At 47.8% G+C, this 18,229-nt stretch overlaps 12 non-coding genes across 12 annotated transcripts; all 12 read right to left on the bottom strand.

Moving 5' to 3' along the window:
• Positions 1-1,090: 1,090 nt before the first annotated feature.
• On the bottom strand, positions 1,091-1,281 carry LOC142693056 (U2 spliceosomal RNA). Its single transcript, XR_012861435.1, has one exon. It is a non-coding gene; the product is annotated as a U2 spliceosomal RNA (small nuclear RNA).
• Positions 1,282-2,589: 1,308 nt separating this feature from the next.
• On the bottom strand, positions 2,590-2,780 carry LOC142693055 (U2 spliceosomal RNA). The gene has a single exon (XR_012861434.1). It is a non-coding gene; the product is annotated as a U2 spliceosomal RNA (small nuclear RNA).
• A 1,284-nt stretch (positions 2,781-4,064) lies between these two features.
• LOC142693054 (U2 spliceosomal RNA) lies at positions 4,065-4,255 on the bottom strand. The gene has a single exon (XR_012861433.1). It is a non-coding gene; the product is annotated as a U2 spliceosomal RNA (small nuclear RNA).
• A 1,276-nt stretch (positions 4,256-5,531) lies between these two features.
• LOC142693053 (U2 spliceosomal RNA) lies at positions 5,532-5,722 on the bottom strand. Its single transcript, XR_012861432.1, has one exon. It is a non-coding gene; the product is annotated as a U2 spliceosomal RNA (small nuclear RNA).
• A 1,292-nt stretch (positions 5,723-7,014) lies between these two features.
• On the bottom strand, positions 7,015-7,205 carry LOC142693052 (U2 spliceosomal RNA). Its single transcript, XR_012861431.1, has one exon. It is a non-coding gene; the product is annotated as a U2 spliceosomal RNA (small nuclear RNA).
• Positions 7,206-8,505: 1,300 nt separating this feature from the next.
• LOC142693051 (U2 spliceosomal RNA) lies at positions 8,506-8,696 on the bottom strand. Its single transcript, XR_012861430.1, has one exon. It is a non-coding gene; the product is annotated as a U2 spliceosomal RNA (small nuclear RNA).
• A 1,288-nt stretch (positions 8,697-9,984) lies between these two features.
• Positions 9,985-10,175, bottom strand: LOC142693050 (U2 spliceosomal RNA). Its single transcript, XR_012861429.1, has one exon. It is a non-coding gene; the product is annotated as a U2 spliceosomal RNA (small nuclear RNA).
• A 1,288-nt stretch (positions 10,176-11,463) lies between these two features.
• LOC142693047 (U2 spliceosomal RNA) lies at positions 11,464-11,654 on the bottom strand. Its single transcript, XR_012861427.1, has one exon. It is a non-coding gene; the product is annotated as a U2 spliceosomal RNA (small nuclear RNA).
• A 1,288-nt stretch (positions 11,655-12,942) lies between these two features.
• On the bottom strand, positions 12,943-13,133 carry LOC142693046 (U2 spliceosomal RNA). The gene has a single exon (XR_012861426.1). It is a non-coding gene; the product is annotated as a U2 spliceosomal RNA (small nuclear RNA).
• A 1,296-nt stretch (positions 13,134-14,429) lies between these two features.
• Positions 14,430-14,620, bottom strand: LOC142693045 (U2 spliceosomal RNA). Its single transcript, XR_012861425.1, has one exon. It is a non-coding gene; the product is annotated as a U2 spliceosomal RNA (small nuclear RNA).
• A 1,288-nt stretch (positions 14,621-15,908) lies between these two features.
• On the bottom strand, positions 15,909-16,099 carry LOC142693044 (U2 spliceosomal RNA). Its single transcript, XR_012861424.1, has one exon. It is a non-coding gene; the product is annotated as a U2 spliceosomal RNA (small nuclear RNA).
• A 1,284-nt stretch (positions 16,100-17,383) lies between these two features.
• Positions 17,384-17,574, bottom strand: LOC142693043 (U2 spliceosomal RNA). Its single transcript, XR_012861423.1, has one exon. It is a non-coding gene; the product is annotated as a U2 spliceosomal RNA (small nuclear RNA).
• Positions 17,575-18,229: the final 655 nt, after the last annotated feature.

Below are 18,229 nucleotides of genomic sequence, written 5' to 3'. Positions count from 1 at the left end.
TAACCACGCCCCTCTTACCCCTTGTTGACCAATCCTGATCCTGGGCATTATTTTAAACCGTTCCATCCTTTCTTAACCCCTTGCAGTCCCTGACACTCTCCCTAGGCGCTTCAGTGTCTACAATATCAGCTGTAATCCAGTCCAGTCCAGTGCTGCCTGCTGAGCAGCACTGACCAACACTGCCTGGGCCCAGGCTTTTATCTCTGAGGCCCCATTATGATGTCAGAAAGCTGGCTCTGGAATCCTGAGGGCTCCACTATGACACGTGCAAAGTTCCGTCTGAACTTTATATAAGACGGTGAGGCTCAGTCAGTCACTCAGTGTTGCCTGAGAGGGCAACACTGCAACAGCCGGCCGCCAGGCTGTCTTTTTTTTGCACAGCTAGTTGCCTCCAGGAGGCCACAAGAGGGAGACAAGGGACTGCAAAATGGAAAATAGGCATCCACCAACTTTACAGACAACTTCTCCTTGCTCCTACAACCTCCATCCTTGCACAGTTTGTTGTTCTTCTAGGTAACATAGTAACAAATCCAAATTGCTGCTCTCTTTGTAGGCAAGCAAGGCTTTGTTGCAACTGCAATTCTTACTTCTTCTTGAAATGTAGGGACGACAGTACATTCCATCACATCCATCTAGTGTACACAGGTAGGTCCATTGTGGCGGGCAGGCGAGCGGGCGGGCTGCTTTATTGGCTGTTTGCTGTTCCCCTACTCCACTCCACTATTTGACTGTTGTGCTGCATCAATCAATCAATCAATCAATCAATCAATCAATCAATCAATCAATCAATCAGTGGCTGGCTCAGGTGCAGCTCTTTAACTTACCTAAAAGGGAGGGCGGAGAGAAGACAAGGAAGGTGAATGAGGTGTTCCAATGTGAAATGCCGGAAACACAGAAACACAGACGACACACAACAAGAGGTGGCAATCTATTCATTAATTGCATTTAATCAATGAGCTCATTATCACTCATGCATTGTCCAACAGGTGTTGAAATAATGGGATTAAAAGGGGAGATCCCTTCAGAAAGACAGAAACAATAGCAAAGACAAAAAACACTTTTGGAATCTGCTTTTAGTCAACACATAAGGAAAGGGTGCACCGGTCCTGGAAATACTGCAATACCAGGTCAATGCGTGGAGTGGACAGAGCAAGCTCTATTTCCATCTCCCTGTTCTAAAAATCCATTTAATATATGGTCCCCAGATAGGGGACGTATCAGATATTAAACTGATAAGAACAGATACTACACTTGATCTTAGCCAAAAGGCCGAGAAGCGATAACCCGAACGGGCCGCGCGTTGCCCGAGCCTGCCCGATACTGCTGTTCAGCCCTTGCAGCGATTCAGCCTACTTCTAGGCAATTCCATGGGGCCCTGCAGGCTCACACACTCACAGCTACACGGGAGGTGAATAAAGGCCGGAGAGGAAGCCAGACAGGATTTGCTTCTTTTGCTTGCACCACAATGCAGTGCTGAAAGAGGAGGAATCTACATAAAAACGCCTTCCTGGCAACGCCCAAATGCCCTGCTGCCATGCAGATAAACACTGGCAGCGGCAGCAAGTGCATGCCCACAGCCACCCCTTGTTCCTTCACACCTTGTATCAGCTGTAATCCAGTCCAGTCCAGTGCTGCCTGCTGAGCAGCACTGACCAACACTGCCTGGGCCCAGGCTTTTATCTCTGAGGCCCCATTATGATGTCAGAAAGCTGGCTCTGGAATCCTGAGGGCTCCACTATGACACGTGCAAAGTTCCGTCTGAACTTTATATAAGACGGTGAGGCTCAGTCAGTCACTCAGTGTTGCCTGAGAGGGCAACACTGCAACAGCCGGCCGCCAGGCTGTCTTTTTTTTGCACAGCTAGTTGCCTCCAGGAGGCCACAAGAGGGAGACAAGGGACTGCAAAATGGAAAATAGGCATCCACCAACTTTACAGACAACTTCTCCTTGCTCCTACAACCTCCATCCTTGCACAGTTTGTTATTCTTCTAGGTAACATAGTAACAAATCCAAATTGCTGCTCTCTTTGTAGGCAAGCAAGGCTTTGTTGCAACTGCAATTCTTACTTCTTCTTGAAATGTAGGGACGACAGTACATTCCATCACATCCATCTAGTGTACACAGGTAGGTCCATTGTGGCGGGCAGGCGAGCGGGCGGGCTGCTTTATTGGCTGTTTGCTGTTCCCCTACTCCACTCCACTATTTGACTGTTGTGCTGCATCAATCAATCAATCAATCAATCAATCAATCAATCAATCAATCAATCAATCAATCAATCAATCAATCAATCAGTGGCTGGCTCAGGTGCAGCTCTTTAACTTACCTAAAAGGGAGGGCGGAGAGAAGACAAGGAAGGTGAATGAGGTGTTCCAATGTGAAATGCCGGAAACACAGAAACACAGACGACACACAACAAGAGGTGGCAATCTATTCATTAATTGCATTTAATCAATGAGCTCATTATCACTCATGCATTGTCCAACAGGTGTTGAAATAATGGGATTAAAAGGGGAGATCCCTTCAGAAAGACAGAAACAATAGCAAAGACAAAAAACACTTTTGAAATCTGCTTTTAGTCAACACATAAGGAAAGGGTGCACCGGTCCTGGAAATACTGCAATACCAGGTCAATGCGTGGAGTGGACAGAGCAAGCTCTATTTCCATCTCCCTGTTCTAAAAATCCATTTAATATATGGTCCCCAGATAGGGGACGTATCAGATATTAAACTGATAAGAACAGATACTACACTTGATCTTAGCCAAAAGGCCGAGAAGCGATAACCCGAACGGGCCGCGCGTTGCCCGAGCCTGCCCGATACTGCTGTTCAGCCCTTGCAGCGATTCAGCCTACTTCTAGGCAATTCCATGGGGCCCTGCAGGCTCACACACTCACAGCTACACGGGAGGTGAATAAAGGCCGGAGAGGAAGCCAGACAGGATTTGCTTCTTTTGCTTGCACCACAATGCAGTGCTGAAAGAGGAGGAATCTACATAAAAACGCCTTCCTGGCAACGCCCAAATGCCCTGCTGCCATGCAGATAAACACTGGCAGCGGCAGCAAGTGCATGCCCACAGCCACCCCTTGTTCCTTCACACCTTGTATCAGCTGTAATCCAGTCCAGTCCAGTGCTGCCTGCTGAGCAGCACTGACCAACACTGCCTGGGCCCAGGCTTTTATCTCTGAGGCCCCATTATGATGTCAGAAAGCTGGCTCTGGAATCCTGAGGGCTCCACTATGACACGTGCAAAGTTCCGTCTGAACTTTATATAAGACGGTGAGGCTCAGTCAGTCACTCAGTGTTGCCTGAGAGGGCAACACTGCAACAGCCGGCCGCCAGGCTGTCTTTTTTTTGCACAGCTAGTTGCCTCCAGGAGGCCACAAGAGGGAGACAAGGGACTGCAAAATGGAAAATAGGCATCCACCAACTTTACAGACAACTTCTCCTTGCTCCTACAACCTCCATCCTTGCACAGTTTGTTATTCTTCTAGGTAACATAGTAACAAATCCAAATTGCTGCTCTCTTTGTAGGCAAGCAAGGCTTTGTTGCAACTGCAATTCTTACTTCTTCTTGAAATGTAGGGACGACAGTACATTCCATCACATCCATCTAGTGTACACAGGTAGGTCCATTGTGGCGGGCAGGCGAGCGGGCGGGCTGCTTTATTGGCTGTTTGCTGTTCCCCTACTCCACTCCACTATTTGACTGTTGTGCTGCATCAATCAATCAATCAATCAATCAATCAATCAATCAATCAATCAATCAGTGGCTGGCTCAGGTGCAGCTCTTTAACTTACCTAAAAGGGAGGGCGGAGAGAAGACAAGGAAGGTGAATGAGGTGTTCCAATGTGAAATGCCGGAAACACAGAAACACAGACGACACACAACAAGAGGTGGCAATCTATTCATTAATTGCATTTAATCAATGAGCTCATTATCACTCATGCATTGTCCAACAGGTGTTGAAATAATGGGATTAAAAGGGGAGATCCCTTCAGAAAGACAGAAACAATAGCAAAGACAAAAAACACTTTTGGAATCTGCTTTTAGTCAACACATAAGGAAAGGGTGCACCGGTCCTGGAAATACTGCAATACCAGGTCAATGCGTGGAGTGGACAGAGCAAGCTCTATTTCCATCTCCCTGTTCTAAAAATCCATTTAATATATGGTCCCCAGATAGGGGACGTATCAGATATTAAACTGATAAGAACAGATACTACACTTGATCTTAGCCAAAAGGCCGAGAAGCGATAACCCGAACGGGCCGCGCGTTGCCCGAGCCTGCCCGATACTGCTGTTCAGCCCTTGCAGCGATTCAGCCTACTTCTAGGCAATTCCATGGGGCCCTGCAGGCTCACACACTCACAGCTACACGGGAGGTGAATAAAGGCCGGAGAGGAAGCCAGACAGGATTTGCTTCTTTTGCTTGCACCACAATGCAGTGCTGAAAGAGGAGGAATCTACATAAAAACGCCTTCCTGGCAACGCCCAAATGCCCTGCTGCCATGCAGATAAACACTGGCAGCGGCAGCAAGTGCATGCCCACAGCCACCCCTTGTTCCTTCACACCTTGTATCAGCTGTAATCCAGTCCAGTCCAGTGCTGCCTGCTGAGCAGCACTGACCAACACTGCCTGGGCCCAGGCTTTTATCTCTGAGGCCCCATTATGATGTCAGAAAGCTGGCTCTGGAATCCTGAGGGCTCCACTATGACACGTGCAAAGTTCCGTCTGAACTTTATATAAGACGGTGAGGCTCAGTCAGTCACTCAGTGTTGCCTGAGAGGGCAACACTGCAACAGCCGGCCGCCAGGCTGTCTTTTTTTTGCACAGCTAGTTGCCTCCAGGAGGCCACAAGAGGGAGACAAGGGACTGCAAAATGGAAAATAGGCATCCACCAACTTTACAGACAACTTCTCCTTGCTCCTACAACCTCCATCCTTGCACAGTTTGTTATTCTTCTAGGTAACATAGTAACAAATCCAAATTGCTGCTCTCTTTGTAGGCAAGCAAGGCTTTGTTGCAACTGCAATTCTTACTTCTTCTTGAAATGTAGGGACGACAGTACATTCCATCACATCCATCTAGTGTACACAGGTAGGTCCATTGTGGCGGGCAGGCGAGCGGGCGGGCTGCTTTATTGGCTGTTTGCTGTTCCCCTACTCCACTCCACTATTTGACTGTTGTGCTGCATCAATCAATCAATCAATCAATCAATCAATCAATCAATCAGTGGCTGGCTCAGGTGCAGCTCTTTAACTTACCTAAAAGGGAGGGCGGAGAGAAGACAAGGAAGGTGAATGAGGTGTTCCAATGTGAAATGCCGGAAACACAGAAACACAGACGACACACAACAAGAGGTGGCAATCTATTCATTAATTGCATTTAATCAATGAGCTCATTATCACTCATGCATTGTCCAACAGGTGTTGAAATAATGGGATTAAAAGGGGAGATCCCTTCAGAAAGACAGAAACAATAGCAAAGACAAAAAACACTTTTGGAATCTGCTTTTAGTCAACACATAAGGAAAGGGTGCACCGGTCCTGGAAATACTGCAATACCAGGTCAATGCGTGGAGTGGACAGAGCAAGCTCTATTTCCATCTCCCTGTTCTAAAAATCCATTTAATATATGGTCCCCAGATAGGGGACGTATCAGATATTAAACTGATAAGAACAGATACTACACTTGATCTTAGCCAAAAGGCCGAGAAGCGATAACCCGAACGGGCCGCGCGTTGCCCGAGCCTGCCCGATACTGCTGTTCAGCCCTTGCAGCGATTCAGCCTACTTCTAGGCAATTCCATGGGGCCCTGCAGGCTCACACACTCACAGCTACACGGGAGGTGAATAAAGGCCGGAGAGGAAGCCAGACAGGATTTGCTTCTTTTGCTTGCACCACAATGCAGTGCTGAAAGAGGAGGAATCTACATAAAAACGCCTTCCTGGCAACGCCCAAATGCCCTGCTGCCATGCAGATAAACACTGGCAGCGGCAGCAAGTGCATGCCCACAGCCACCCCTTGTTCCTTCACACCTTGTATCAGCTGTAATCCAGTCCAGTCCAGTGCTGCCTGCTGAGCAGCACTGACCAACACTGCCTGGGCCCAGGCTTTTATCTCTGAGGCCCCATTATGATGTCAGAAAGCTGGCTCTGGAATCCTGAGGGCTCCACTATGACACGTGCAAAGTTCCGTCTGAACTTTATATAAGACGGTGAGGCTCAGTCAGTCACTCAGTGTTGCCTGAGAGGGCAACACTGCAACAGCCGGCCGCCAGGCTGTCTTTTTTTTGCACAGCTAGTTGCCTCCAGGAGGCCACAAGAGGGAGACAAGGGACTGCAAAATGGAAAATAGGCATCCACCAACTTTACAGACAACTTCTCCTTGCTCCTACAACCTCCATCCTTGCACAGTTTGTTATTCTTCTAGGTAACATAGTAACAAATCCAAATTGCTGCTCTCTTTGTAGGCAAGCAAGGCTTTGTTGCAACTGCAATTCTTACTTCTTCTTGAAATGTAGGGACGACAGTACATTCCATCACATCCATCTAGTGTACACAGGTAGGTCCATTGTGGCGGGCAGGCGAGCGGGCGGGCTGCTTTATTGGCTGTTTGCTGTTCCCCTACTCCACTCCACTATTTGACTGTTGTGCTGCATCAATCAATCAATCAATTAATCAATCAATCAATCAATCAATCAATCAATCAATCAGTGGCTGGCTCAGGTGCAGCTCTTTAACTTACCTAAAAGGGAGGGCGGAGAGAAGACAAGGAAGGTGAATGAGGTGTTCCAATGTGAAATGCCGGAAACACAGAAACACAGACGACACACAACAAGAGGTGGCAATCTATTCATTAATTGCATTTAATCAATGAGCTCATTATCACTCATGCATTGTCCAACAGGTGTTGAAATAATGGGATTAAAAGGGGAGATCCCTTCAGAAAGACAGAAACAATAGCAAAGACAAAAAACACTTTTGGAATCTGCTTTTAGTCAACACATAAGGAAAGGGTGCACCGGTCCTGGAAATACTGCAATACCAGGTCAATGCGTGGAGTGGACAGAGCAAGCTCTATTTCCATCTCCCTGTTCTAAAAATCCATTTAATATATGGTCCCCAGATAGGGGACGTATCAGATATTAAACTGATAAGAACAGATACTACACTTGATCTTAGCCAAAAGGCCGAGAAGCGATAACCCGAACGGGCCGCGCGTTGCCCGAGCCTGCCCGATACTGCTGTTCAGCCCTTGCAGCGATTCAGCCTACTTCTAGGCAATTCCATGGGGCCCTGCAGGCTCACACACTCACAGCTACACGGGAGGTGAATAAAGGCCGGAGAGGAAGCCAGACAGGATTTGCTTCTTTTGCTTGCACCACAATGCAGTGCTGAAAGAGGAGGAATCTACATAAAAACGCCTTCCTGGCAACGCCCAAATGCCCTGCTGCCATGCAGATAAACACTGGCAGCGGCAGCAAGTGCATGCCCACAGCCACCCCTTGTTCCTTCACACCTTGTATCAGCTGTAATCCAGTCCAGTCCAGTGCTGCCTGCTGAGCAGCACTGACCAACACTGCCTGGGCCCAGGCTTTTATCTCTGAGGCCCCATTATGATGTCAGAAAGCTGGCTCTGGAATCCTGAGGGCTCCACTATGACACGTGCAAAGTTCCGTCTGAACTTTATATAAGACGGTGAGGCTCAGTCAGTCACTCAGTGTTGCCTGAGAGGGCAACACTGCAACAGCCGGCCGCCAGGCTGTCTTTTTTTTGCACAGCTAGTTGCCTCCAGGAGGCCACAAGAGGGAGACAAGGGACTGCAAAATGGAAAATAGGCATCCACCAACTTTACAGACAACTTCTCCTTGCTCCTACAACCTCCATCCTTGCACAGTTTGTTATTCTTCTAGGTAACATAGTAACAAATCCAAATTGCTGCTCTCTTTGTAGGCAAGCAAGGCTTTGTTGCAACTGCAATTCTTACTTCTTCTTGAAATGTAGGGACGACAGTACATTCCATCACATCCATCTAGTGTACACAGGTAGGTCCATTGTGGCGGGCAGGCGAGCGGGCGGGCTGCTTTATTGGCTGTTTGCTGTTCCCCTACTCCACTCCACTATTTGACTGTTGTGCTGCATCAATCAATCAATCAATCAATCAATCAATCAATCAATCAATCAATCAATCAATCAATCAATCAGTGGCTGGCTCAGGTGCAGCTCTTTAACTTACCTAAAAGGGAGGGCGGAGAGAAGACAAGGAAGGTGAATGAGGTGTTCCAATGTGAAATGCCGGAAACACAGAAACACAGACGACACACAACAAGAGATGGCAATCTATTCATTAATTGCATTTAATCAATGAGCTCATTATCACTCATGCATTGTCCAACAGGTGTTGAAATAATGGGATTAAAAGGGGAGATCCCTTCAGAAAGACAGAAACAATAGCAAAGACAAAAAACACTTTTGGAATCTGCTTTTAGTCAACACATAAGGAAAGGGTGCACCGGTCCTGGAAATACTGCAATACCAGGTCAATGCGTGGAGTGGACAGAGCAAGCTCTATTTCCATCTCCCTGTTCTAAAAATCCATTTAATATATGGTCCCCAGATAGGGGACGTATCAGATATTAAACTGATAAGAACAGATACTACACTTGATCTTAGCCAAAAGGCCGAGAAGCGATAACCCGAACGGGCCGCGCGTTGCCCGAGCCTGCCCGATACTGCTGTTCAGCCCTTGCAGCGATTCAGCCTACTTCTAGGCAATTCCATGGGGCCCTGCAGGCTCACACACTCACAGCTACACGGGAGGTGAATAAAGGCCGGAGAGGAAGCCAGACAGGATTTGCTTCTTTTGCTTGCACCACAATGCAGTGCTGAAAGAGGAGGAATCTACATAAAAACGCCTTCCTGGCAACGCCCAAATGCCCTGCTGCCATGCAGATAAACACTGGCAGCGGCAGCAAGTGCATGCCCACAGCCACCCCTTGTTCCTTCACACCTTGTATCAGCTGTAATCCAGTCCAGTCCAGTGCTGCCTGCTGAGCAGCACTGACCAACACTGCCTGGGCCCAGGCTTTTATCTCTGAGGCCCCATTATGATGTCAGAAAGCTGGCTCTGGAATCCTGAGGGCTCCACTATGACACGTGCAAAGTTCCGTCTGAACTTTATATAAGACGGTGAGGCTCAGTCAGTCACTCAGTGTTGCCTGAGAGGGCAACACTGCAACAGCCGGCCGCCAGGCTGTCTTTTTTTTGCACAGCTAGTTGCCTCCAGGAGGCCACAAGAGGGAGACAAGGGACTGCAAAATGGAAAATAGGCATCCACCAACTTTACAGACAACTTCTCCTTGCTCCTACAACCTCCATCCTTGCACAGTTTGTTATTCTTCTAGGTAACATAGTAACAAATCCAAATTGCTGCTCTCTTTGTAGGCAAGCAAGGCTTTGTTGCAACTGCAATTCTTACTTCTTCTTGAAATGTAGGGACGACAGTACATTCCATCACATCCATCTAGTGTACACAGGTAGGTCCATTGTGGCGGGCAGGCAAGCGGGCGGGCTGCTTTATTGGCTGTTTGCTGTTCCCCTACTCCACTCCACTATTTGACTGTTGTGCTGCATCAATCAATCAATCAATCAATCAATCAATCAATCAATCAATCAATCAATCAGTGGCTGGCTCAGGTGCAGCTCTTTAACTTACCTAAAAGGGAGGGCGGAGAGAAGACAAGGAAGGTGAATGAGGTGTTCCAATGTGAAATGCCGGAAACACAGAAACACAGACGACACACAACAAGAGGTGGCAATCTATTCATTAATTGCATTTAATCAATGAGCTCATTATCACTCATGCATTGTCCAACAGGTGTTGAAATAATGGGATTAAAAGGGGAGATCCCTTCAGAAAGACAGAAACAATAGCAAAGACAAAAAACACTTTTGGAATCTGCTTTTAGTCAACACATAAGGAAAGGGTGCACCGGTCCTGGAAATACTGCAATACCAGGTCAATGCGTGGAGTGGACAGAGCAAGCTCTATTTCCATCTCCCTGTTCTAAAAATCCATTTAATATATGGTCCCCAGATAGGGGACGTATCAGATATTAAACTGATAAGAACAGATACTACACTTGATCTTAGCCAAAAGGCCGAGAAGCGATAACCCGAACGGGCCGCGCGTTGCCCGAGCCTGCCCGATACTGCTGTTCAGCCCTTGCAGCGATTCAGCCTACTTCTAGGCAATTCCATGGGGCCCTGCAGGCTCACACACTCACAGCTACACGGGAGGTGAATAAAGGCCGGAGAGGAAGCCAGACAGGATTTGCTTCTTTTGCTTGCACCACAATGCAGTGCTGAAAGAGGAGGAATCTACATAAAAACGCCTTCCTGGCAACGCCCAAATGCCCTGCTGCCATGCAGATAAACACTGGCAGCGGCAGCAAGTGCATGCCCACAGCCACCCCTTGTTCCTTCACACCTTGTATCAGCTGTAATCCAGTCCAGTCCAGTGCTGCCTGCTGAGCAGCACTGACCAACACTGCCTGGGCCCAGGCTTTTATCTCTGAGGCCCCATTATGATGTCAGAAAGCTGGCTCTGGAATCCTGAGGGCTCCACTATGACACGTGCAAAGTTCCGTCTGAACTTTATATAAGACGGTGAGGCTCAGTCAGTCACTCAGTGTTGCCTGAGAGGGCAACACTGCAACAGCCGGCCGCCAGGCTGTCTTTTTTTTGCACAGCTAGTTGCCTCCAGGAGGCCACAAGAGGGAGACAAGGGACTGCAAAATGGAAAATAGGCATCCACCAACTTTACAGACAACTTCTCCTTGCTCCTACAACCTCCATCCTTGCACAGTTTGTTATTCTTCTAGGTAACATAGTAACAAATCCAAATTGCTGCTCTCTTTGTAGGCAAGCAAGGCTTTGTTGCAACTGCAATTCTTACTTCTTCTTGAAATGTAGGGACGACAGTACATTCCATCACATCCATCTAGTGTACACAGGTAGGTCCATTGTGGCGGGCAGGCGAGCGGGCGGGCTGCTTTATTGGCTGTTTGCTGTTCCCCTACTCCACTCCACTATTTGACTGTTGTGCTGCATCAATCAATCAATCAATCAATCAATCAATCAATCAATCAATCAATCAATCAGTGGCTGGCTCAGGTGCAGCTCTTTAACTTACCTAAAAGGGAGGGCGGAGAGAAGACAAGGAAGGTGAATGAGGTGTTCCAATGTAAAATGCCGGAAACACAGAAACACAGACGACACACAACAAGAGGTGGCAATCTATTCATTAATTGCATTTAATCAATGAGCTCATTATCACTCATGCATTGTCCAACAGGTGTTGAAATAATGGGATTAAAAGGGGAGATCCCTTCAGAAAGACAGAAACAATAGCAAAGACAAAAAACACTTTTGGAATCTGCTTTTAGTCAACACATAAGGAAAGGGTGCACCGGTCCTGGAAATACTGCAATACCAGGTCAATGCGTGGAGTGGACAGAGCAAGCTCTATTTCCATCTCCCTGTTCTAAAAATCCATTTAATATATGGTCCCCAGATAGGGGACGTATCAGATATTAAACTGATAAGAACAGATACTACACTTGATCTTAGCCAAAAGGCCGAGAAGCGATAACCCGAACGGGCCGCGCGTTGCCCGAGCCTGCCCGATACTGCTGTTCAGCCCTTGCAGCGATTCAGCCTACTTCTAGGCAATTCCATGGGGCCCTGCAGGCTCACACACTCACAGCTACACGGGAGGTGAATAAAGGCCGGAGAGGAAGCCAGACAGGATTTGCTTCTTTTGCTTGCACCACAATGCAGTGCTGAAAGAGGAGGAATCTACATAAAAACGCCTTCCTGGCAACGCCCAAATGCCCTGCTGCCATGCAGATAAACACTGGCAGCGGCAGCAAGTGCATGCCCACAGCCACCCCTTGTTCCTTCACACCTTGTATCAGCTGTAATCCAGTCCAGTCCAGTGCTGCCTGCTGAGCAGCACTGACCAACACTGCCTGGGCCCAGGCTTTTATCTCTGAGGCCCCATTATGATGTCAGAAAGCTGGCTCTGGAATCCTGAGGGCTCCACTATGACACGTGCAAAGTTCCGTCTGAACTTTATATAAGACGGTGAGGCTCAGTCAGTCACTCAGTGTTGCCTGAGAGGGCAACACTGCAACAGCCGGCCGCCAGGCTGTCTTTTTTTTGCACAGCTAGTTGCCTCCAGGAGGCCACAAGAGGGAGACAAGGGACTGCAAAATGGAAAATAGGCATCCACCAACTTTACAGACAACTTCTCCTTGCTCCTACAACCTCCATCCTTGCACAGTTTGTTATTCTTCTAGGTAACATAGTAACAAATCCAAATTGCTGCTCTCTTTGTAGGCAAGCAAGGCTTTGTTGCAACTGCAATTCTTACTTCTTCTTGAAATGTAGGGACGACAGTACATTCCATCACATCCATCTAGTGTACACAGGTAGGTCCATTGTGGCGGGCAGGCGAGCGGGCGGGCTGCTTTATTGGCTGTTTGCTGTTCCCCTACTCCACTCCACTATTTGACTGTTGTGCTGCATCAATCAATCAATCAATCAATCAATCAATCAATCAATCAATCAATCAATCAGTGGCTGGCTCAGGTGCAGCTCTTTAACTTACCTAAAAGGGAGGGCGGAGAGAAGACAAGGAAGGTGAATGAGGTGTTCCAATGTGAAATGCCGGAAACACAGAAACACAGACGACACACAACAAGAGATGGCAATCTATTCATTAATTGCATTTAATCAATGAGCTCATTATCACTCATGCATTGTCCAACAGGTGTTGAAATAATGGGATTAAAAGGGGAGATCCCTTCAGAAAGACAGAAACAATAGCAAAGACAAAAAACACTTTTGGAATCTGCTTTTAGTCAACACATAAGGAAAGGGTGCACCGGTCCTGGAAATACTGCAATACCAGGTCAATGCGTGGAGTGGACAGAGCAAGCTCTATTTCCATCTCCCTGTTCTAAAAATCCATTTAATATATGGTCCCCAGATAGGGGACGTATCAGATATTAAACTGATAAGAACAGATACTACACTTGATCTTAGCCAAAAGGCCGAGAAGCGATAACCCGAACGGGCCGCGCGTTGCCCGAGCCTGCCCGATACTGCTGTTCAGCCCTTGCAGCGATTCAGCCTACTTCTAGGCAATTCCATGGGGCCCTGCAGGCTCACACACTCACAGCTACACGGGAGGTGAATAAAGGCCGGAGAGGAAGCCAGACAGGATTTGCTTCTTTTGCTTGCACCACAATGCAGTGCTGAAAGAGGAGGAATCTACATAAAAACGCCTTCCTGGCAACGCCCAAATGCCCTGCTGCCATGCAGATAAACACTGGCAGCGGCAGCAAGTGCATGCCCACAGCCACCCCTTGTTCCTTCACACCTTGTATCAGCTGTAATCCAGTCCAGTCCAGTGCTGCCTGCTGAGCAGCACTGACCAACACTGCCTGGGCCCAGGCTTTTATCTCTGAGGCCCCATTATGATGTCAGAAAGCTGGCTCTGGAATCCTGAGGGCTCCACTATGACACGTGCAAAGTTCCGTCTGAACTTTATATAAGACGGTGAGGCTCAGTCAGTCACTCAGTGTTGCCTGAGAGGGCAACACTGCAACAGCCGGCCGCCAGGCTGTCTTTTTTTTGCACAGCTAGTTGCCTCCAGGAGGCCACAAGAGGGAGACAAGGGACTGCAAAATGGAAAATAGGCATCCACCAACTTTACAGACAACTTCTCCTTGCTCCTACAACCTCCATCCTTGCACAGTTTGTTATTCTTCTAGGTAACATAGTAACAAATCCAAATTGCTGCTCTCTTTGTAGGCAAGCAAGGCTTTGTTGCAACTGCAATTCTTACTTCTTCTTGAAATGTAGGGACGACAGTACATTCCATCACATCCATCTAGTGTACACAGGTAGGTCCATTGTGGCGGGCAGGCGAGCGGGCGGGCTGCTTTATTGGCTGTTTGCTGTTCCCCTACTCCACTCCACTATTTGACTGTTGTGCTGCATCAATCAATCAATCAATCAATCAATCAATCAATCAATCAATCAATCAATCAATCAATCAGTGGCTGGCTCAGGTGCAGCTCTTTAACTTACCTAAAAGGGAGGGCGGAGAGAAGACAAGGAAGGTGAATGAGGTGTTCCAATGTGAAATGCCGGAAACACAGAAACACAGACGACACACAACAAGAGGTGGCAATCTATTCATTAATTGCATTTAATCAATGAGCTCATTATCACTCATGCATTGTCCAACAGGTGTTGAAATAATGGGATTAAAAGGGGAGATCCCTTCAGAAAGACAGAAACAATAGCAAAGACAAAAAACACTTTTGGAATCTGCTTTTAGTCAACACATAAGGAAAGGGTGCACCGGTCCTGGAAATACTGCAATACCAGGTCAATGCGTGGAGTGGACAGAGCAAGCTCTATTTCCATCTCCCTGTTCTAAAAATCCATTTAATATATGGTCCCCAGATAGGGGACGTATCAGATATTAAACTGATAAGAACAGATACTACACTTGATCTTAGCCAAAAGGCCGAGAAGCGATAACCCGAACGGGCCGCGCGTTGCCCGAGCCTGCCCGATACTGCTGTTCAGCCCTTGCAGCGATTCAGCCTACTTCTAGGCAATTCCATGGGGCCCTGCAGGCTCACACACTCACAGCTACACGGGAGGTGAATAAAGGCCGGAGAGGAAGCCAGACAGGATTTGCTTCTTTTGCTTGCACCACAATGCAGTGCTGAAAGAGGAGGAATCTACATAAAAACGCCTTCCTGGCAACGCCCAAATGCCCTGCTGCCATGCAGATAAACACTGGCAGCGGCAGCAAGTGCATGCCCACAGCCACCCCTTGTTCCTTCACACCTTGTATCAGCTGTAATCCAGTCCAGTCCAGTGCTGCCTGCTGAGCAGCACTGACCAACACTGCCTGGGCCCAGGCTTTTATCTCTGAGGCCCCATTATGATGTCAGAAAGCTGGCTCTGGAATCCTGAGGGCTCCACTATGACACGTGCAAAGTTCCGTCTGAACTTTATATAAGACGGTGAGGCTCAGTCAGTCACTCAGTGTTGCCTGAGAGGGCAACACTGCAACAGCCGGCCGCCAGGCTGTCTTTTTTTTGCACAGCTAGTTGCCTCCAGGAGGCCACAAGAGGGAGACAAGGGACTGCAAAATGGAAAATAGGCATCCACCAACTTTACAGACAACTTCTCCTTGCTCCTACAACCTCCATCCTTGCACAGTTTGTTATTCTTCTAGGTAACATAGTAACAAATCCAAATTGCTGCTCTCTTTGTAGGCAAGCAAGGCTTTGTTGCAACTGCAATTCTTACTTCTTCTTGAAATGTAGGGACGACAGTACATTCCATCACATCCATCTAGTGTACACAGGTAGGTCCATTGTGGCGGGCAGGCGAGCGGGCGGGCTGCTTTATTGGCTGTTTGCTGTTCCCCTACTCCACTCCACTATTTGACTGTTGTGCTGCATCAATCAATCAATCAATCAATCAATCAATCAATCAATCAATCAATCAATCAGTGGCTGGCTCAGGTGCAGCTCTTTAACTTACCTAAAAGGGAGGGCGGAGAGAAGACAAGGAAGGTGAATGAGGTGTTCCAATGTGAAATGCCGGAAACACAGAAACACAGACGACACACAACAAGAGGTGGCAATCTATTCATTAATTGCATTTAATCAATGAGCTCATTATCACTCATGCATTGTCCAACAGGTGTTGAAATAATGGGATTAAAAGGGGAGATCCCTTCAGAAAGACAGAAACAATAGCAAAGACAAAAAACACTTTTGGAATCTGCTTTTAGTCAACACATAAGGAAAGGGTGCACCGGTCCTGGAAATACTGCAATACCAGGTCAATGCGTGGAGTGGACAGAGCAAGCTCTATTTCCATCTCCCTGTTCTAAAAATCCATTTAATATATGGTCCCCAGATAGGGGACGTATCAGATATTAAACTGATAAGAACAGATACTACACTTGATCTTAGCCAAAAGGCCGAGAAGCGATAACCCGAACGGGCCGCGCGTTGCCCGAGCCTACCCGATACTGCTGTTCAGCCCTTGCAGCGATTCAGCCTACTTCTAGGCAATTCCATGGGGCCCTGCAGGCTCACACACTCACAGCTACACGGGAGGTGAATAAAGGCCGGAGAGGAAGCCAGACAGGATTTGCTTCTTTTGCTTGCACCACAATGCAGTGCTGAAAGAGGAGGAATCTACATAAAAACGCCTTCCTGGCAACGCCCAAATGCCCTGCTGCCATGCAGATAAACACTGGCAGCGGCAGCAAGTGCATGCCCACAGCCACCCCTTGTTCCTTCACACCTTGTATCAGCTGTAATCCAGTCCAGTCCAGTGCTGCCTGCTGAGCAGCACTGACCAACACTGCCTGGGCCCAGGCTTTTATCTCTGAGGCCCCATTATGATGTCAGAAAGCTGGCTCTGGAATCCTGAGGGCTCCACTATGACACGTGCAAAGTTCCGTCTGAACTTTATATAAGACGGTGAGGCTCAGTCAGTCACTCAGTGTTGCCTGAGAGGGCAACACTGCAACAGCCGGCCGCCAGGCTGTCTTTTTTTTGCACAGCTAGTTGCCTCCAGGAGGCCACAAGAGGGAGACAAGGGACTGCAAAATGGAAAATAGGCATCCACCAACTTTACAGACAACTTCTCCTTGCTCCTACAACCTCCATCCTTGCACAGTTTGTTATTCTTCTAGGTAACATAGTAACAAATCCAAATTGCTGCTCTCTTTGTAGGCAAGCAAGGCTTTGTTGCAACTGCAATTCTTACTTCTTCTTGAAATGTAGGGACGACAGTACATTCCATCACATCCATCTAGTGTACACAGGTAGGTCCATTGTGGCGGGCAGGCGAGCGGGCGGGCTGCTTTATTGGCTGTTTGCTGTTCCCCTACTCCACTCCACTATTTGACTGTTGTGCTGCATCAATCAATCAATCAATCAATCAATCAATCAATCAATCAATCAATCAGTGGCTGGCTCAGGTGCAGCTCTTTAACTTACCTAAAAGGGAGGGCGGAGAGAAGACAAGGAAGGTGAATGAGGTGTTCCAATGTGAAATGCCGGAAACACAGAAACACAGACGACACACAACAAGAGGTGGCAATCTATTCATTAATTGCATTTAATCAATGAGCTCATTATCACTCATGCATTGTCCAACAGGTGTTGAAATAATGGGATTAAAAGGGGAGATCCCTTCAGAAAGACAGAAACAATAGCAAAGACAAAAAACACTTTTGGAATCTGCTTTTAGTCAACACATAAGGAAAGGGTGCACCGGTCCTGGAAATACTGCAATACCAGGTCAATGCGTGGAGTGGACAGAGCAAGCTCTATTTCCATCTCCCTGTTCTAAAAATCCATTTAATATATGGTCCCCAGATAGGGGACGTATCAGATATTAAACTGATAAGAACAGATACTACACTTGATCTTAGCCAAAAGGCCGAGAAGCGATAACCCGAACGGGCCGCGCGTTGCCCGAGCCTGCCCGATACTGCTGTTCAGCCCTTGCAGCGATTCAGCCTACTTCTAGGCAATTCCATGGGGCCCTGCAGGCTCACACACTCACAGCTACACGGGAGGTGAATAAAGGCCGGAGAGGAAGCCAGACAGGATTTGCTTCTTTTGCTTGCACCACAATGCAGTGCTGAAAGAGGAGGAATCTACATAAAAACGCCTTCCTGGCAACGCCCAAATGCCCTGCTGCCATGCAGATAAACACTGGCAGCGGCAGCAAGTGCATGCCCACAGCCACCCCTTGTTCCTTCACACCTTGTATCAGCTGTAATCCAGTCCAGTCCAGTGCTGCCTGCTGAGCAGCACTGACCAACACTGCCTGGGCCCAGGCTTTTATCTCTGAGGCCCCATTATGATGTCAGAAAGCTGGCTCTGGAATCCTGAGGGCTCCACTATGACACGTGCAAAGTTCCGTCTGAACTTTATATAAGACGGTGAGGCTCAGTCAGTCACTCAGTGTTGCCTGAGAGGGCAACACTGCAACAGCCGGCCGCCAGGCTGTCTTTTTTTTGCACAGCTAGTTGCCTCCAGGAGGCCACAAGAGGGAGACAAGGGACTGCAAAATGGAAAATAGGCATCCACCAACTTTACAG

Source organism: Rhinoderma darwinii (assembly GCF_050947455.1).
Source record: "Rhinoderma darwinii isolate aRhiDar2 chromosome 5 unlocalized genomic scaffold, aRhiDar2.hap1 SUPER_5_unloc_42, whole genome shotgun sequence".
Taxonomy (NCBI): Eukaryota; Metazoa; Chordata; class Amphibia; order Anura; family Rhinodermatidae; genus Rhinoderma; species Rhinoderma darwinii.
The sequence above is the reverse complement of the archived record's forward strand: the minus strand, read 5'-3'. Positions and strand labels throughout refer to the sequence as shown.